Source organism: Pecten maximus, chromosome 11, assembly GCF_902652985.1.
Source record: "Pecten maximus chromosome 11, xPecMax1.1, whole genome shotgun sequence".
Lineage (NCBI taxonomy): Eukaryota > Metazoa > Mollusca > Bivalvia > Pectinida > Pectinidae > Pecten > Pecten maximus.
The window spans coordinates 43,989,040-44,011,106 of NC_047025.1; the positions used below are offsets into that span (position 1 = coordinate 43,989,040).

The window sequence follows — 22,067 nt, forward strand, 5'->3', positions numbered from 1 at the left end:
ATGACATACCTGTCTTGTAACAAAAACAATTACATACCTCAATAATGACATTTAATACAAAAGATACATTGATATATGGTTTTGGATGTATTTAATAGTAATAATATCTATGACATTTGTAACTGAGTACAGATGTGTTTTAATAGTAATATTATATATGACATTGGTAACTGAGTAAAGATGTATTTTAATAGTAATATTATATATGACATTGGTAACTGAGTACAGATGTATTTTAATAGTAATATTATATATGACATTGGTAACTGAGTACAGATGTATTTTAATAGTAATATTATATATGACATTGGTAACTGAGTACAGATGTATTTTAATAGTAATGTTATATATGACCTTGGTAACTGAGTTCATATGTATTTTAATAGTAATGTTATATATGACATTGGTAACTGAGTACAGATGTACTTTAATAATAATATTATATATGACATTTGTAACTGAGTACAGATGTATTTTAAAAGTAATATTATATATGACCTTGGTAACTGAGTACAGATGTATTTTAATAGTAATGCTATATATGACATTTTTAACTGAGTACAGATGTACTTTAATAGTAATGCTATATATGACCTTGGTAACTGAGTACAGATGTATTTTAATAGTAATGCTATATATAACATTGGTAACTGAGTACAGATGTATTTTAATAGTAATGCTACATATGACCTTGGTAACTGAGTACAGATGTATTTTAATAATAATATTATCTATGACATTGGCAACTGAGTACAAATGTACTTTAATAGTAATGCTATATATGACCTTGGTAACTGAGTACAGATGTATTTTAATAGTAATATATAATATAACATTGGTAACTGAGTACAGATGTACTTTAATAGTAATATTATAAATGACCTTGGTAACTGAGTACAGATGTACTTTAATAGTAATATTATATATGACCTTGGTAACTGAGTACAGATGTATTTTAATAATAATATTATAAATGACATTGGTAACTGAGTACAGATGTATTTTAATAATAATATTATATATGACATTGGTAACTGAGTACAAATGTACTTTAATAGTAATATTATATATGACATTGGTAAGTGAGTACAGATGTATTTTAATAGTAATATTATATATGACCTTGGTAACTGAGTACAGTTGTGTTATATCCGAGTTATATTTAACGACCTTCCTAAGGGATCTGAGGTGTTGGTGGAATTTTCCATACCATTCAAAACCAACGTCGATCCTTCTGGAATGTTTTGATCCACTGGGGACTTGTTCCGTTGAATTCTACCAGTGAAATATGTTACTACAATAGGGGGTATATAGCTACCATTTTGGATAATGATAGACCAGGCCAATTTGTAGGACCCAAATAAAAATAAAGTGACAATTCATATAAAATTCTTCAAAGCTATTAAGCATGCAAACATGTTAAGGCTGGCGTTGTTACGTGGCGGTGTAGCTGGTACGGTCTCGTATGATGTTTTATGGTATGACGCTCACACCATGCTGATGAAAGGCATCATACGAGAGGCAACACTGAATTACTGTTGATAGGGTTAACAGCTTTAACGATCCTTCAATGATAATTTAATTATTTAGATGTGTTTGTTCATGTAAGAAAAGCGTACACTGAGATATTGTAAATAAAGGACGTCAAATCGTGTCAATCTCTGGTATGGCAATTCCTCATTCAATGTTCGTGATAATTTTCCATAGCCATAACGAACACCCAAATACAACATGTCTATATTTAGCACGTCTAGCCAGCCGATTTAAGTCTTGTCAGTTCAACAGATTTACGGGCGATGTGTTGTCTTCTCTTTAAAATGTTTTGGTTCTGTCCGTGAGAAAAACGTGATCACTATAATAAGTCGTTCAATTGTCAGCTTTTTTTTAAAGTATTACTATTTCCAGGATTGGCAATGCCTGAGATATGTAACTAAGCTAACCTGACGTCGTGTGTGTACAAACTGTCAAACTGTACTCAGCTGGCCTTCTAACACAAAGCATCAATGAACTACCGCACAACTATTTTTCTCAACCCTGTCTGATCCGCAAGCGCCTACATTTATTCTGCCCGTACGATTGTTTCGGGCCAAAACTTGGAAATCGCGTTAAACATCCAGGCAATATACTTTGTGATTACAATGGGGAATAACACATAAAGATATACAACCGCTGGTGTTTTCCCGAGTTTTTACAGGATTATTTCCCCCTATTTCAGTGTGTTAGACCTTACGACAAAATGGTAGATACGTCCTTAGAAAGACTCGTGTTCCGGTAAACGCGCACGGAATTCTGCATGATGCAATACCCTATCTGAGAACTGTGTCAACCCTTCCGCTCCAATTAGCTAAGATTTGGTAGCACGATAGTAACACATACAAGGACCATGGTACATCACTAGGAGTCGAATTCACCAATTTTCCATTTTGTTGCTAAATATGTCGTTAAAAATCCATTAGATATACATAATAAACGCGGGATAGTCCAGCGTGCTGTCAGTATTGTGTGGTTTCCGCCAAAACTGGTCGAACAAATAATTAGATAAGAGAAAGCATCTTTATAAAGGGGTATATTGAGATCTGGTCTATGACTACATTTAGGATTTATTTTCAGTAGATTATGTTGAAGTTCAAAGTTTGCTTGACGCAATAATACAGCACATGTGCTCTCTCCTATATCGTTGCCGTCCGTTTAATTTACCTTGTCAAGGTAAAAGATGATGTCATTTCATGCGGGAAGCTTCGTTGTTTTGAATGACATCCAACCGTCTGTGTTCAGTTACACCGACCACAATCAATACACGCCTACTGGTGACAATTAATTAATAACTCTCAATCTGATTGGCTGGCGACAATTACTTGGCACGTGGCTAACTCTAGAAAAAAACATGAATGATTTTCTTATGTGTGTAAATCGTAGTAGTGAGTCGGAGGCGTGCCCGAACAACCAATCATCAGCTAGCTAACAACAACAACCACTCCCCTCCTCTACAACATATATAGGTAAAACTGTTTTACCACCTCAGTACAGCCCTACACTACCTGACAGTAATTGTACCTTTGTAACCGATACAGGATGTATGATATACGAGGAATATCTCGTCAGTAGATCAGTGATACTCCAGGTTTGATTCATAGTTTGTTTCATTCATTTCAGCGATTTTATACTTAAATTTTCCTGATATACAATATTTGAATCTTGTTCGGACTTGATTCAATTTTATTAATTACCTGAAACTAGAAATGTGCATCAATGATAATACTGATCAGACTGTAAATATGGCAGTACGGAATATGCGCGGACGTTCGGACATCACCATAAAACATTCGACTAAGCATATGTCTTGTGTCCGAAACTCTTTTACCTTAGCAAACTACAAAGCAACATTGTGTGTGTTTATGGTCCTGCTAACCTTCACTATCCAGGACGTGCAGGCCGTACCTTGTAGAGACGGCTGTCGGAACAATGGTATGATGATAATGCCGACCTCATTGTTTGGATATTGTCGGTGTGTGTGTGTAGGACCATATGCAGGACCAGCATGTGAATTCAAAACGAAACGACGGGTAAAAATCCGTAAACTTATCAAAGTGAAAGGGACATTGCGGGAACTGATACAACGGCGGATGGAACAGAAAGAATGAGGATATCTATACACTGTCCAGGTAAGTTATCACACCGGATATTATTGGGGACAAAGAGAATGAGGATATCTATACACTGTCCAGGTAAGTTATCACACCGGATATTAATGGGGACAGAGAGAATGAGGATATCTATACACTGTCCAGGTAAGTTATCACACCGGATATTATTGGGGATAGAGAGATAATTACAGTCGATAAGGAAACTAATCATAACGTGTTTTAATGTACATCTGATATATATATATATAAATTTAATCATTGACAAAAGAAGTTACATTTTGCACTTTATAAATAGATATGACACAGTAACACAAATGACCGGGCCTCGAACTCATGATCTACGGCACCCAAATACCAACAGTTTATACCGACACATCCACGTTTTCATATTATGCTGTTAATATATAATTTCTATATATAGAAGAATCAATGATAGGCCTACTGATGCATGAATGTACTTTATGTCTAGTGTAAAATACATCACAAGACAGAAAACTTTAATTCGAACGCCTAATTTGAGATGTTTTAGCTGATCTGAGTACCCGTCGGGTGTACGGTCGGTTTTGTGAAGAGCTCCAAGCATTGTACAACAGTATATTGTGCAATGCTAGTCCTATCAAGGCCGTTCTGTCAGTAGTTACGTAATCCTACACACCTCTCTGTCAGGATGAGGTACTATATGTAGCTACTAATCCTCTGTATCAACAGGCGAAATATTCCCCGCCTACTCCGTTACATGTTTGGTTCTCTAGTAAATGTCTGCTTCATTAGATTCATGCCCCTTTTTATGTTTTTGACTGGTTACATTATTACCAGGAGCCATGCCCCTCTCGACTGGTTACATCATTACAAGGAGCCATGCCCCTCTCGACTGGTTACATCATTACCAGGAGCCATGCCCCTCTCGACTGGTTACATCATTACCAGGAGCCATGCCCCTCTCGACTGGTTACATCATTACCAGGAGCCATGCCCCTCTCGACTGGTTACATCATTACCAGGAGCCATGCCCCTCTCGACTGGTTACATCATTACCAGGAGCCATGCCCCTCTCGACTGGTTACATCATTACCAGGAGCCATGCCCCTCTCGACTGGTTACATCATTACCAGGAGCCATGCCCCTCTCGATCCCTCGTCAACATTCCTCTGTCTACACTACATGGTACACATCTATTAATCATGACGCCTCAGCAGTCACTTCATTACATATTTTCTTCAAACTCGTGACCATATGAAAGTAGGATGTTTTATGTATTTTTTACCGATAGCTCCTTCGGTACCTACCGTACAGTATGGTCCCCCCAATAGTGTCGGTATGTACTGAGTAGGAAGGCTAGTTTTTGTAATGATAATATTTACATATTCAATGGTAGTAAATATACATGAGAGTTATTCAACAGTCGTAGTGACATTGTATATATAACTATAGCAGACACTCCTAAGTAGGTATAGTATGTCTAATCGAATATTTGATCTCATTCACGCCTAGACATACCAACGTCAGTCATAGTACAGCCGTCACACGGCATACGGTATACTGACAAAGTTTTATATAAGCTATCGATTAAAGATATTAACAGAAGGAAACTTATACTTAATTAAAAGTCCAATGAGTTACAGCATATATAACATTCTGTTGTGACTACAGCTGCACCATATGGTCGAGTGAATGATGCAATACCATGGGAAAACAAATAATAAACAATCAGGATAATGCTTATTTCCGCTTTAAAGATGGTGACTAGATTAGTTATGTTAATCACTGTATACTCAGGGTTTTCACTCGACAGAACCATTATACAAAACTTGCCTCCTCTTGTTCAAAGTTCCTGTCCGTATGTAAATAACACGAGCGTAAAACAGATGTAGCCCGCCGTATTGACGTTCCGTGCTGGACTGGCAAGTGATATGTGGCTGTGTTCGCTGTCAAATGTACATTACTTTGATAGATTGATGCATAAAAACTCATAAAACACTTAATGTGGGCTTTAAGGCTGTTTAACATTTATTCATTAGTTTATATGATTGTTAATGTTAATATATTAAAATAGTTTATTTTTCACTGTAATCTTTCATTATACAATTTGCATAAGTTTAATGTAATTTTTTTTGGAAGATTCCAATACATCAAATAGAAAGTTAAACTTCAATTGTGATCAATTTGACAAAATGTGCAATCACCTATCATCAGCATTCTGTCATTGACACGTCAGGAGGACGGTAATTTGGTAACGACGCATGAGAAATCCCTTTCCCAGGAGAAAAAAAAAACGTGGAGAGAGAGTAGAAACTTATTTGTTATTTATTGATATTCGATTGATATAACCCTCGAAGAGAGGAAATATGACTGAGAACCAGCGACACACCTAGGAATTACACTCATTGATCCGTAGTTCATTCCCGCATCTCACTGTAACACACGGATCCTTTCTGCTTTTCAATATGCTTTCCAACTGTGTCTAATTCGATCTGGGTTTTATCGGAAGGTTTAATGATAGAATATTGCCCAGCACGATACCGAGGGATATCTGACAACTCCACGGACATTTCCATTCTTTTCTATCAATTCTAGATTTGATCTAGACTATTATTGTATCAACGTACTCGCTTATATATGATTGACGTTTATTATTGAATTAATAATAATGTTTTCAATAATTCTGTGTTTCCAGATCAGAGACCGGTCGTGTCTACAACATTCCAGAATGCCGCTATGGAAGCCTGTCCGATGCTACCTCCGAGGTGTCAAAACAACTAACCGAGAACGGTCTGGTGTCGACCAATGGATAGACCGCTGGAAAAACGCTTCGCAAGTCGGATCGGTTGGGAGTCTCATGAAGCATGGTAACCATAAATCATTCGTGGGATCATGGCAATCGAAATCACACGAAGATGTTCTCTTATGTGTTCCTTCTGTAGGAAATGGAGCGTCTTCGCCTTTTTGTGAGACTCGTTCAATAATCTGGAACTGATTTCACTTGTTCGTGAACCAACAACATCCTCGTTCTAGCATCAGGAGCTAACCCCGTCTGTTAATGAACCAACATCACCTCCCTCCTCGCAATTAAATTTGTCTCCGTCTACCAGTGATCAGAAACCCTCATTTCTAGAAACCAGTGATCAGAAACCCGTATTTCTAGAAACCAGTGATCAGAAACCCGTATTTCTAGAAACCAGTGATCAGAAACCCTCATTTCTAGAAACCAGTGATCAGAAACCCTCATTTCTAGAAACCAGTGATCAGAAACTCTCATTTCTAGAAGGCAGAGATGACTTTCACTAACACTCGCCTACTTGGTGGACGTATGTCTGTATAGTAACGAAATCTTCTAGCTGGAAATATGTCTGTATAGTAACACCATCCTACTGGATGGTCACGGTTCTGTATAGTAACACTATCCTACTGGATGGTCACGTGTCTGTACAGTAACACCATCCTACTGGATGGACACGGTGGTTCTGTACAGTAACACCATCCTACTGGATGGTCACGTGTCTGTACAGTAACACCATCCTACTGGATGGACACGGTTCTGTACAGTAACACCATCCTACTGGATGGTCACGTGTCTGTACAGTAACACCATCCTACTGGATGGTCACGTGTCTGTACAGTAACACCATCCTACTGGATGGTCACGTGTCTGTACAGTAACACCATCCTACTGGATGGTGACTGTTCTGTACAGTAACACCATCCTACTGGATGGTCACGTGTCTGTACAGTAACACCATCCTACTGGATGGTCACGTGTCTGTACAGTAACACCATCCTACTGGATGGTCACGTGTCTGTACAGTAACACCATCCTACTGGATGGTCACGTGTCTGTATAGTAACACCATCCTACTGGATGGTGACTGTTCTGTACAGTAACACCATCCTACTGGATGGTCACGTGTCTGTATAGTAACACAATCCTACTGGATGGTGACGGTTCTGTATAGTAACACCATCCTACTGGATGGAGACGGTTCTGTACAGTAACACCATCCTACTGGATGGTGACTGTTCTGTACAGTAACACCATCCTACTGGATGGTGACTGTTCTGTACAGTAACACCATCCTACTGGATGGTCACGTGTCTCTACAGTAACACCATCCTACTGGATGGTGACTGTTCTGTACAGTAACACCATCCTACTGGATGGTGACGGTTCTGTTCAGTAACACCATCCTACTGGATGGTCACGTGTCTGTACAGTAACACCATCCTACTGGATGGTCACGTGTCTGTACAGTAACACCATCCTACTGGATGGTCACGTGTCTGTACAGTAACACCCAGTAACACCATCCTACTGGATGGTCACGTGTCTGTACAGTAACACCATCCTACTGGATGGTGACGGTTCTGTACAGTAACACAATCCTACTGGATGGTCACGTGTCTGTACAGTAACACCATCCTACTGGATGGTCACGGTTCTGTACAGTAACACCATCCTACTGGATGGTCACGAGTCTGTACAGTAACACCATCCGGATGGTCACGTGTCTGTACAGTAACACCATTCTACTGGATGGTCACGGTTCTGTACAGTAACACCATCCTACTGGATGGTCATTTAGTCATGTAGTAACCCTTAGTGGGCCATCGACATTCCTCTTATAAGACCTTTTACCAGGGAGTCAAACTGTCTCTGTCTACCAGTGATCCAGCGAGCTTAACCCTCAGTAGTGAATTGACTATTTTCAATGCAAAGTTATTTAATGTTTTTTACAGATTTTATTTTTGTTATTTTATTCATAATTTATTGAACGTTTTCATGTTACGTGGTGTTATGCAATCTCATTGTACTTTACGTATAGAATGACATCAAGCATTAAAGTGAATCAATGTATATTATGTTCTCGTTATTCATTATCATTGTAATCGTATGGCCCCGAATGGATGACGACCACAGAAATGGTATGGCCCCGAATGGATGACGACCACAGAAATGGTATGAACCCAAAGGGATGATGACGACATCAGACGCTTACAGAAATGGTATGGCCACGAATGGATAATGACGATATCAGACGCTTACAGAAATGGCATGGCCACGAATGGATGATGACGGCATCAGACGCTTACAGAAATCATATAACCACGAATGGATGATGACGGCATCAGACGCTTACAGAAATGGTATGGCCACGAATGGATAATGACGATATCAGACGCTTACAGAAATGGCATGGCCACGAATGGATAATGACGATATCAGACGCTTACAGAAATCATATAGCCACGAATGGATGATGACGACATCAGACGCTTACAGAAATGGCATGGCCACGAATGGATAATGACGATATCAGACGCTTACAGAAATGGCATGGCCACGAATGGATGATGACGGCATCAGACGCTTACAGAAATCATATAACCACGAATGGATGATGACGGCATCAGACGCTTACAGAAATGGTATGGCCACGAATGGATAATGACGATATCAGACGCTTACAGAAATGGCATGGCCACGAATGGATAATGACGATATCAGACGCTTACAGAAATCATATGGCCCCGAATGGATGATGACGACATCAGACGCTTACAGAAATGGTATAGCCACGAATGGATAATGACGACATCAGACGCTTACAGAATTGGCATGGCCACGAATGGATAATGACGATATCAGACGCTTACAGAAATCATATGGTCCACGAATGGATGATGACGATATCAGACGCTTACAGAAATCATATAGCCACGAATGGATGATGACGATATCAGACGCTTACAGAAATGGTATGGCCACGAATGGATAATGACGATATCAGACGCTTACAGAAATCATATAGCCACGAATGGATAATGACGATATCAGACGCTTACAGAAATGGTATGGCCACGAATGGATGATGACGATATCAGACGCTTACAGAAATGGTATGGCCCCGAATGGATGATGACGATATCAGACGCTTACAGAAATGGTATGGCCACGAATGGATAATGACGATATCAGACGCTTACAGAAATGGTATGGCCACGAATGGATAATGACGATATCAGACGCTTACAGAAATGGTATAGCCACGAATGGATGATGACGATATCAGACGCTTACAGAAATGGCATGGCCACGAATGGATAATGACGATATCAGGCACTTATAGAAATTGTATAGGTCGGATGATTTCAGACGATATCAGACGGTTACAGAAATCGTATGGTCAAGAAATGACGATGACCACATCAAAGGCTCTAGAAATCGTTTGGATCCGCATGGATGATGACGACATCAGGCGTTAACAGAAATCTCATTGTCCCGATTGGATGATGACGACTAAAAACGCTTACAGTATTCGTAAAGCTACGAATGGATGAGGACGTAAGGCGCTTACAGCAATCGAACGGCCCCGACTTGATGGCTATTAAGAGATTGTGATATTATATCGAACCACGAGATTGTGATATTATATCGTACCACAAGTTTGTGATATTATATCGTACCACGAGGTTGTGATATTATATCGTACCACAAGTTTGTGATATTATATCGAACCACGAGATTGTGATATTATATCGAACCACGAGATTGTGATATTATATCGTACCACAAGTTTGTGATATTATATCGTACCACGAGGTTGTGATATTATATCGAACCACGAGGTTGTGATATCGTACCGCGAGGTTGTGATATTATATAGTATCAAGAAATTGTGATATTATATCGAACCACGAGATTGTGATATTATATAGTTACACGACATTGTGATGTTATATCGTACCACGAGGTTGTGATATTATATAGTAACACGAGGTTGTGATATTATGTAGTAACACGAGGTTGTGATATTATATAGTAACACGAGGTTGTAATATTATACAGTAACACGAATTGTGATATTATATAGTAACACGAAATTGTGATATTATACAGTAACACGAATTGTGATATTATATAGTAACACGAAATTGTGATATTATATAGTAACACGAGGTTGTGATATTATATAGTAACACGAGGTTGTGATATTATATAGTACCACGAGTTTGTGATATTATATAGTAACACGAATTGTGATATTATATCGTAACACGAAATTGTGATATTATATCGTAACACGAGGTTGTGATATTATATAGTAACACGAGTTTGTGATATTATGATAGTACCACGAGGTTGTGATATTATATAGTAACACGAAATTGTGATATTTTATCGTAACACGAAATTGTGATATTATATAGTACCACGAGTTTGTGATATTATGTGACTGGTTGCTATCTTAGAATGAGCCATCCTACATCTGTGTACAACTTTTTTAATAGATGTGTACAGCTCGCCATATGGTATGCGAAGAAAAGTGTTGAAGCGTTCAGTTTTGTTTGATCATTATAAAGACGATCTTATATTTCGGTATACATTTGTCATTATTAACATTTCCCCCTCGATGACAATTTAGTTTTTGCTCTTTCCGTTTGATCATTTAATAATACACACGACTAATATTCTACGCATGTATCGGAGATAATAGTCTATAAGCCAGCCTTGAAACTTGATTTGAAAAAGAAACTATCAGGAACCCATTCTCTATATAACTCGTTCAGTCTCGACCCTATAAGTTATGTACATAATAAGGAGAATCTGACGTTGACTTGTTTGGAACACACATGTGATATAACATATGAGAGCGCGTCATTAATAATGCAGTAATCCTATGTTCCTGTAGTCTTACTTAATAGCCACTGCGCTATTAATTGTTTGAAATTGAATAAATTTGTGTTTATATAGAAAACACAAACCACCTGCAAAAGATCACAGTAATGAAAATTGTCGAAAACACGATGATAAAATCAAAGTTGTTACTAAATCTATTATTAAAGACTCCCACAGAAATAAGTCAGTATCAGGGACCGGTATTTCATTATGCCACGTCCTCTAACACTAACCAGACAGTATAAAGGGTCGCCATGTCATTGTGTCACGTCCTCTAACACAAACCAGACAGTATAAAGGGTCGCCATGTCACTGTGTCACGTCCTCTAACACTAACCAGACAGTATAAAGGGTCGCCATATCATTGTGTCACGTCCTCTAACACTAACCAGACAGTATAAAGGGTCGCCATGTCATTGTGTCACGTCCTCTAACACTAACCAGACAGTATAAAGGGTCGCCATGTCACTGTGTCACGTCCTCTAACCCTAACCAGACAGTATAAAGGGTCGCCATGTCATTGTGTCACGTCCTCTAACACTAACCAGACAGTATAAAGGGTCGCCATGTCACTGTGTCACGTCCTCTAACCCTAACCAGACAGTATAAAGGGTCGCCATGTCATTGTGTCACGTCCTCTAACCCTAACCAGACAGTATAAAGGGTCGCCATGTCATTGTGTCACGTCCTCTAACCCTAACCAGACAGTATAAAGGGTCGCCATGTCATTATGTCACGTCCTCTAACCCTAACCAGACAGTATAAAGGGTCGCCATGTCATTGTGTCACGTCCTCTAACCCTAACCAGACAGTATAAAGGGTCGCCATGTCATTGTGTCACGTCCTCTAACCCTAACCAGACAGTATAAAGGGTCGCCATGTCACTGTGTCACGTCCTCTAACCCTAACCAGACAGTATAAAGGGTCGCCATGTCACTGTGTCACGTCCTCTAACCCTAACCAGACAGTATAAAGGGTCGCCATGTCACTGTGTCACGTCCTCTAACACTAACCAGACAGTATAAAGGGTCGCCATGTCACTGTGTCACGTCCTCTAACACTAACCAGACAGTATAAAGGGTCGCCATGTCATTGTGTCACGTCCTCTAACCCTAACCAGACAGTATAAAGGGTCGCCATGTCATTGTGTCACGTCCTCTAACCCTAACCAGACAGTATAAAGGGTCGCCATGTCACTGTGTCACGTCCTCTAACCCTAACCAGACAGTATAAAGGGTCGCCATGTCACTGTGTCACGTCCTCTAACCCTAACCAGACAGTATAAAGGGTCGCCATGTCACTGTGTCACGTCCTCTAACCCTAACCAGACAGTATAAAGGGTCGCCATGTCATTGTGTCACGTCCTCTAACACTAACCAGACAGTATAAAGGGTCGCCATGTCATTGTGTCACGTCCTCTAACCCTAACCAGACAGTATAAAGGGTCGTCCATGTCATTGTGTCACGTCCTCTAACCCTAACCAGACAGTATAAAGGGTCGCCATGTCACTGTGTCACGTCCTCTAACACTAACCAGACAGTATAAAGGGTCGCCATGTCATTGTGTCACGTCCTCTAACCCTAACCAGACAGTATAAAGAGTCGCCATGTCATTGTGTCACGTCCTCTAACACTAACCAGACAGTATAAAGGGTCGCCATGTCATTGTGTCACGTCCTCTAACCCTAACCAGACAGTATAAAGGGTCGCCATGTCACTGTGTCACGTCCTCTAACCCTAACCAGACAGTATAAAGGGTCGCCATGTCACTGTGTCACGTCCTCTAACCCTAACCAGACAGTATAAAGGGTCGCCATGTCATTGTGTCAGGTCCTCTAACACTAACCAGACAGTATAAAGGGTCGCCATGTCATTGTGTCACGTCCTCTAACACTAACCAGACAGTATAAAGGGTCGCCATGTCATTGTGTCACGTCCTCTAACCCTAACCAGACAGTATAAAGGGTCGCCATGTCATTGTGTCACGTCCTCTAACACTAACCAGACAGTATAAAGGGTCGCCATGTCATTGTGTCACGTCCTCTAACACTAACCAGACAGTATAAAGGGTCGCCATGTCATTGTGTCACGTCCTCTAACCCTAACCAGACAGTATAAAGGGTCGCCATGTCACTGTGTCACGTCCTCTAACCCTAACCAGACAGTATAAAGGGTCGCCATGTCATTGTGTCACGTCCTCTAACACTAACCAGACAGTATAAAGGGTCGCCATGTCATTGTGTCACGTCCTCTAACCCTAACCAGACAGTATAAAGGGTCGCCATGTCACTGTGTCACGTCCTCTAACCCTAACCAGACAGTATAAAGGGTCGCCATGTCATTGTGTCACGTCCTCTAACCCTAACCAGACAGTATAAAGGGTCGTCATGTCACTGTGTCACGTCCTCTAACACTAACCAGACAGTATAAAGGGTCGCCATGTCACTGTGTCACGTCCTCTAACACTAACCAGACAGTATAAAGGGTCGCCATGTCACTGTGTCACGTCCTCTAACCCTAACCAGACAGTATAAAGGGTCGCCATGTCACTGTGTCACGTCCTCTAACCCTAACCAGACAGTATAAAGGGTCGCCATGTCATTGTGTCACGTCCTCTAACCCTAACCAGACAGTATAAAGGGTCGCCATGTCATTGTGTCACGTCCTCTAACCCTAACCAGACAGTATAAAGGGTCGCCATGTCATTGTGTCACGTCCTCTAACACTAACCAGACAGTATAAAGGGTCGCCATGTCATTGTGTCACGTCCTCTAACACTAACCAGACAGTATAAAGGGTCGCCATGTCATTGTGTCACGTCCTCTAACACTAACCAGACAGTATAAAGGGTCGCCATGTCATTGTGTCACGTCCTCTAACCCTAACCAGACAGTATAAAGGGTCGCCATGTCATTGTGTCACGTCCTCTAACCCTAACCAGACAGTATAAAGGAGTCGCCATGTCATTGTGTCACGTCCTCTAACACTAACCAGACAGTATAAAGGGTCGCCATGTCATTGTGTCACGTCCTCTAACCCTAACCAGACAGTATAAAGGGTCGCCATGTCATTGTGTCACGTCCTCTAACCCTAACCAGACAGTATAAAGGGTCGCCATGTCACTGTGTCACGTCCTCTAACCCTAACCAGACAGTATAAAGGGTCGCCATGTCATTGTGTCACGTCCTCTAACCCTAACCAGACAGTATAAAGGGTCGCCATGTCACTGTGTCACGTCCTCTAACCCTAACCAGACAGTATAAAGGGTCGCCATGTCACTGTGTCACGTCCTCTAACCCTAACCAGACAGTATAAAGGGTCGCCATGTCACTGTGTCACGTCCTCTAACCCTAACCAGACAGTATAAAGGGTCGCCATGTCATTGTGTCACGTCCTCTAACCCTAACCAGACAGTATAAAGGGTCGCCATGTCACTGTGTCACGTCCTCTAACCCTAACCAGACAGTATAAAGGGTCGCCATGTCACTTGTGTCACGTCCTCTAACCCTAACCAGACAGTATAAAGGGTCGCCATGTCACTGTGTCACGTCCTCTAACCCTAACCAGACAGTATAAAGGGTCGCCATGTCATTGTGTCACGTCCTCTAACACTAACCAGACAGTATAAAGGGTCGCCATGTCATTGTGTCACGTCCTCTAACCCTAACCAGACAGTATAAAGGGTCGCCATGTCATTGTGTCACGTCCTCTAACCCTAACCAGACAGTATAAAGGGTCGCCATGTCATTGTGTCACGTCCTCTAACACTAACCAGACAGTATAAAGGGTCGCCATGTCATTGTGTCACGTCCTCTAACACTAACCAGACAGTATAAAGGGTCGCCATGTCATTGTGTCACGTCCTCTAACACTAACCAGACAGTATAAAGGGTCGCCATGTCATTGTGTCACGTCCTCTAACCCTAACCAGACAGTATAAAGGGTCGCCATGTCATTGTGTCACGTCCTCTAACCCTAACCAGACAGTATAAAGAGTCGCCATGTCATTGTGTCACGTCCTCTAACACTAACCAGACAGTATAAAGGGTCGCCATGTCATTGTGTCACGTCCTCTAACCCTAACCAGACAGTATAAAGGGTCGCCATGTCATTGTGTCACGTCCTCTAACCCTAACCAGACAGTATAAAGGGTCGCCATGTCACTGTGTCACGTCCTCTAACCCTAACCAGACAGTATAAAGGGTCGCCATGTCATTGTGTCACGTCCTCTAACCCTAACCAGACAGTATAAAGGGTCGCCATGTCACTGTGTCACGTCCTCTAACCCTAACCAGACAGTATAAAGGGTCGCCATGTCACTGTGTCACGTCCTCTAACCCTAACCAGACAGTATAAAGGGTCGCCATGTCACTGTGTCACGTCCTCTAACCCTAACCAGACAGTATAAAGGGTCGCCATGTCATTGTGTCACGTCCTCTAACCCTAACCAGACAGTATAAAGGGTCGCCATGTCACTGTGTCACGTCCTCTAACCCTAACCAGACAGTATAAAGGGTCGCCATGTCACTGTGTCACGTCCTCTAACCCTAACCAGACAGTATAAAGGGTCGCCATGTCACTGTGTCACGTCCTCTAACCCTAACCAGACAGTATAAAGTGTCGCCATGTCACTGTGTCACGTCCTCTAACACTAACCAGACAGTATAAAGGGTCGCCATGTCATTGTGTCACGTCCTCTAACCCTAACCAGACAGTATAAAGGGTCGCCATGTCATTGTGTCACGTCCTCTAACCCTAACCAGACAGTATAAAGGGTCGCCATGTCATTGTGTCACGTCCTCTAACCCTAACCAGACAGTATAAAGGGTCGCCATGTCATTGTGTCACGTCCTCTAACCCTAACCAGACAGTATAAAGGGTCGCCATGTCATTGTGTCACGTCCTCTAACCCTAACCAGACAGTATAAAGGGTCGCCATGTCATTGTGTCACGTCCTCTAACCCTAACCAGACAGTATAAAGGGTCGCCATGTCACTGTGTCACGTCCTCTAACCCTAACCAGACAGTATAAAGGGTCGCCATGTCACTGTGTCACGTCCTCTAACCCTAACCAGACAGTATAAAGGGTCGCCATGTCATTGTGTCACGTCCTCTAACCCTAACCAGACAGTATAAAGGGTCGCCATGTCACTGTGTCACGTCCTCTAACCCTAACCAGACAGTATAAAGGGTCGCCATGTCACTGTGTCACGTCCTCTAACACTAACCAGACAGTATAAAGGGTCGCCATGTCACTGTGTCACGTCCTCTAACCCTAACCAGACAGTATAAAGGGTCGCCATGTCATTGTGTCACGTCCTCTAACCCTAACCAGACAGTATAAAGGGTCGCCATGTCACTGTGTCACGTCCTCTAACCCTAACCAGACAGTATAAAGGGTCGCCATGTCATTGTGTCACGTCCTCTAACCCTAACCAGACAGTATAAAGGGTCGCCATGTCACTGTGTCACGTCCTCTAACACTAACCAGACAGTATAAAGGGTCGCCATGTCATTGTGTCACGTCCTCTAACACTAACCAGACAGTATAAAGGGTCGCCATGTCATTGTGTCACGTCCTCTAACCCTAACCAGACAGTATAAAGGGTCGCCATGTCATTGTGTCACGTCCTCTAACACTAACCAGACAGTATAAAGGGTCGCCATGTCATTGTGTCACGTCCTCTAACCCTAACCAGACAGTATAAAGGGTCGCCATGTCATTGTGTCACGTCCTCTAACACTAACCAGACAGTATAAAGGGTCGCCATGTCATTGTGTCACGTCCTCTAACCCTAACCAGACAGTATAAAGGGTCGCCATGTCACTGTGTCACGTCCTCTAACCCTAACCAGACAGTATAAAGGGTCGCCATGTCATTGTGTCACGTCCTCTAACACTAACCAGACAGTATAAAGGGTCGCCATGTCATTGTGTCACGTCCTCTAACACTAACCAGACAGTATAAAGGGTCGCCATGTCATTGTGTCACGTCCTCTAACACTAACCAGACAGTATAAAGGGTCGCCATGTCATTGTGTCACGTCCTCTAACACTAACCAGACAGTATAAAGGGTCGCCATGTCATTGTGTCACGTCCTCTAACCCTAACCAGACAGTATAAAGGGTCGCCATGTCACTGTGTCACGTCCTCTAACCCTAACCAGACAGTATAAAGGGTCGCCATGTCATTGTGTCACGTCCTCTAACCCTAACCAGACAGTATAAAGGGTCGTCATGTCATTGTGTCACGTCCTCTAACCCTAACCAGACAGTATAAAGGGCCGCCTTGTTACCTGACATACAACATGGACTAAACAATACTTCTCACTGTTGTTAAATCTAGAGAAAGTTTCATCGCTGTTATCACTTCATCATCAAACATAATTTAATTAATTATCAGGTTAAATTTAAACTTATCGTTTGGTATGTTAAGGCTGTAATATAAATCATAGGACAATGGCAGTATTGTATTATCACGGTAATCTTATTAACGGCGCGCTTCCCTAATCCGATCAGGCTTGTCATTAACCACCTATGATATAGGTCTTATAATACACAGGTTCTACACAGATATACTAATGCATTAAAATATACACAGTACAAATGTAGGTCATATAGACAATGCTAAATAACATTATCCCCATGGTCGTTACTATGTCAAACACAGAAATACTGTAAAATGTCGAATCGGAAGTGAATTGAAGTAATTGTTAATTTGACAAAAGGATGCCTGAAATATTAGGACAATATATACGATGATTCCAATATTGTATAGTCGTCAGGAGCTTCATTAGAACATGTATTGTATAGCAGTGAGGAGCTTCATTAGAACATGTATTGTATAGCAGTGAGGAGCTTCATTAGAACATGTATTGTATAGCAGTGAGGAGCTTCATTAGAACATGTATCGTGTAGCAGTGAGGAGCTTCGTTAGGACATGTATCGTATAGCAGTGAGGAGCTTCATTAGGACATGTATTGTATAGCAGTGAGGGTCTTCATTAGGACATGTATTGTATAGCAGTGAGGAGCTTCATTAGGACATGTTTTGCATAGCAGTGAGGATATTCATTAGAACATGTATTGTATAGCAGTGAGGAGCTTCATTAGGACATGTATTGTATAGCAGTGAGGAGCTTCATTAGGACATGTATTGTATAGCAGTGAGGAGCTTCATTAGGACATGTATTGTATAGCAGTGGGGAGCTTCATTAGGACATGTATTGTATAGCAGTGAGGAGCTTCATTAGAACATGTATTGTATAGCAGTGAGGAGCTTCATAATGACATGTATTGTATAGCAGTGAGGAGCTTCATTAGGACATGAATTGTATAGCAGTGAGGAGCTTCATTAGAGCATGTATTGTATAGCAGTGAGGAGCTTCATTAGGACATGTATTGTATAGCAGTCAGGAGCTTCATTAGGACATGAATTGTATAGCAGTGAGGAGCTCCATTAGAACATGTATTGTATAGCAGTGAGGAGCTTCATTAGGACATGAATTGTATAGCAGTGAGGAGCTTCATTAGGACATGTATTGTATAGCAGTGAGGAGCTTCATTAGGACATGTATTGTATAGCAGTGAGGAGCTTCATTAGAACATGTATTGTATAGCAGTGAGGAGCTTCATTAGGACATGTATTGTATAGCAGTGAGGAGCTTCATAAGGACATGTATTGTATAGCAGTGAGGAGCTTCATTAGGAAATGTATTGTATAGCAGTGAGGAGCTTCATTAGGACATGTATTGTATAGCAGTGAGGAGCTTCGTTAGGTCATGTATTGTATAGCAGTGAGGAGCTTCGTTAGGACATGTATTGTATAGCAGTGAGGAGCTTCATTAGGACATGTATTGTATAGCAGTGAGGAGCTTCATTAGGACATGTATTGTATAGGTGAGGAGCTTCATTAGAACATGTATTGTATAGCAGTGAGGAGCTACATTAGAACATGTATTGTATAGCAGTGAGGAGCTACATTAGAACATGTATTGTATAGCAGTGAAGAGCTTCATTAGAACATGTATTGTATAGCAGTGAGGAGCTTCATTAGAACATGTATTGTATAGCAGTGAGCAGCTTCATTAGGACATGTATTGTATAGCAGTGAGGAGCTTCATTAGGATATGTATTGTATAGCAGTGAGGAGCTTCATTAGGACATGTATTGTATAGCAGTGAGGAGCTTCATTAGGACATGTATTGTATAGCAGTGAGGATCTTCATTAGGACATGTATTGTATAGCAGTGACGAGCTTCGTTAGGACATGTATTGTGTTTTCGTTTCTATAAGATGGCGCGAATCAGTGAGATACAATATTGAGATCATTAACATTATAAAAGCATAACTACATCAGAACAGATTAACTGAGTTATGGCGCCTCTTTATTAAGAAATAAAACAGCTACAGTGAAAATTACATTTATCAGTATTCCTACATTTGCTGTTTTGACACACCGCAGTTTTACCGGGATGACATTTTCTTTTATTACATTTTACACCAGTGAACTATCGAAAACGATTCTTACATATTACAATGGGGGAAATTAAAAGCTGACTCGGTATACTTTACTAAAAAAAGTAATAAACAGAAAGTCGAGCAGTATTTTTGTAATATAGTTTGCACTCGTGATAAATACGAAAATATTAGCCCCATTCCTGAAATATATTTGGTATTACTGAAGACATTGTCAGATATCCTCTGTATCTCACCCTAGGGAAAAGACAAGTTACACGTGCTCTTTGCACGTTCTCAGCAATTGTTAGACGTCGAGGCAACAAAATAATGATGTCACGACAACAATGTCTTGCCTTGATGTAACGTCAATTTTAGATACATATGAGGATATACAGGGAAGGAGAAAAATAATTATTCATCCCCATGAAAGTGAGACAGGGCTGTATCTTAGAATCTTAATACGCGTGTTCATTCGACTGACCAACTTCCAAGTGAAACAACGTTTAAAAAGCGAACATGTTTGGAATATTGTTGATACCATGTCATTTAAAAATGCTTATTTTATGTTGCAGAATAAATAGAATATCCAGGACAGAAATGTTATAAGTTAGATATGTGGGATGATTATGAAATTCTACCCATGGCGAAGAATTCCCATATCCCACATATCTTCTTATGATTGACTATATTAATATGTTATGAGTTGTTTCCTGAACTATTCTTCATAAGACTTAAATAAGATATCGTTTTTTAGAAATAGTATAATATTATAAGATATTGTATATGTTTTATAAGATATTGTTTATGCTTTATAAGATATTGTTTATGCTTTATAAGATATTGTTTATGCTTTATAAGATATTGTTTATGCTTTATAAGCTAATGTGCTTTATGATATATTGTTTATGCTTTATAAGATATTGTGCTTTATAAGATATTGTTTATGCTTTATAAGATATTGTGCTTTATGATATATTGTTTATGCTTTATAAGATATTGTTTATGCTTTATAAGATATTGTGCTTTATAAGATATTGTTATAAGATATTGTATATGTTTTATAAGATATTGTTTATGCTTTATAAGATATTGTTTATGCTTTATAAGATATTGTTTATGCTTTATAAGATATTGTTTATGCTTTATAAGCTATTGTGCTTTATGATATATTGTTTATGCTTTATAAGATATTGTGCTTTATAAGATATTGTTTATGCTTTATAAGATATTGTGCTTTATGATATATTGTTTATGCTTTATAAGATATTGTTTATGCTTTATAAGATATTGTGCTTTATAAGATATTGTTATAAGATATTGTATATGTTTTATAAGATATTGTTTATGCTTTATAAGATATTGTGCTTTATAAGATATTGTTTATGCTTTATAAGATATTGTGCTTTATAAGATATTGTTTATGCTTTATAAGATATTGTATATGTTTTATAAGATATTGTTTATGCTTTATAAGAAATTGTGCTTTATAAGATATTGTTATAAGATATTGTTTATGCTTTATAAGATATTGTTTATGCTTTATAAGATATTGTTTATGCTTTATAAGATATTGTTTATGCTTTATAAGATATTGTTTATGCTTTATAAGATATTGTATATGCTTTATAAGATGTATTATTGTCTTTATAAGATGTATTATTGTCTTTATAAGATGTCTTATGTAACAGATAAAATAACTCGTATTATTTTATTAAATACTGGATAAATGTTTTTTCGTGATAAAATGGCGATTTGGCTTACCATTTACATATTAAAGTGTAAAATGTACAGATTGAAGTGTAAACTCTACAAATCAAAGTTCCAAAATTACAGAATTAGTGTCAAATTTACAAATTAATATGTATAATTTTACAGATTAAAGTGTAAAATCTACTGATTAAAGTGTATAATTTACAGATTATTTTTTTTTGTAATTTACAGATTAAAATTTAAAATTTACATATTAAAGTGTAAAATAAACAGATTAAAGTTTTAAATTTACAGATTAAAGTATAAAATTTACAGATTATAGTATGAAAAAACAACAACTTTTCCGTAGAAAATACTTTTTTCATAAAATTTTCATCAAAAAAGGTCATTGTGAATTCCTATCTACATACATCACCATACACCAGATTACCCCACAGTAATGAATAATCCAGTCTACAGTGCGAAGTTCATATTTGTCTACAAGGGAAAGCAGCTCTCTGTCAGCCAAATACTCACGGAGCCACCACTAACGTCAACCATTCTTCTACAACTCAACTATATGGTCTCCTCTCTCCTTTTTTC

The 22,067-nt window shown here is 39.6% G+C and overlaps 1 long non-coding RNA gene across 1 annotated transcript; it reads left to right on the plus strand.

Moving 5' to 3' along the window:
* Positions 1 to 3,008: 3,008 nt before the first annotated feature.
* Positions 3,009 to 8,495, plus strand: LOC117337894. The gene is made up of 2 exons (XR_004534913.1): positions 3,009 to 3,662; positions 6,319 to 8,495. It is a non-coding gene; the product is annotated as an uncharacterized LOC117337894 (long non-coding RNA).
* The last annotated feature ends 13,572 nt before the right edge of the window (positions 8,496 to 22,067 follow it).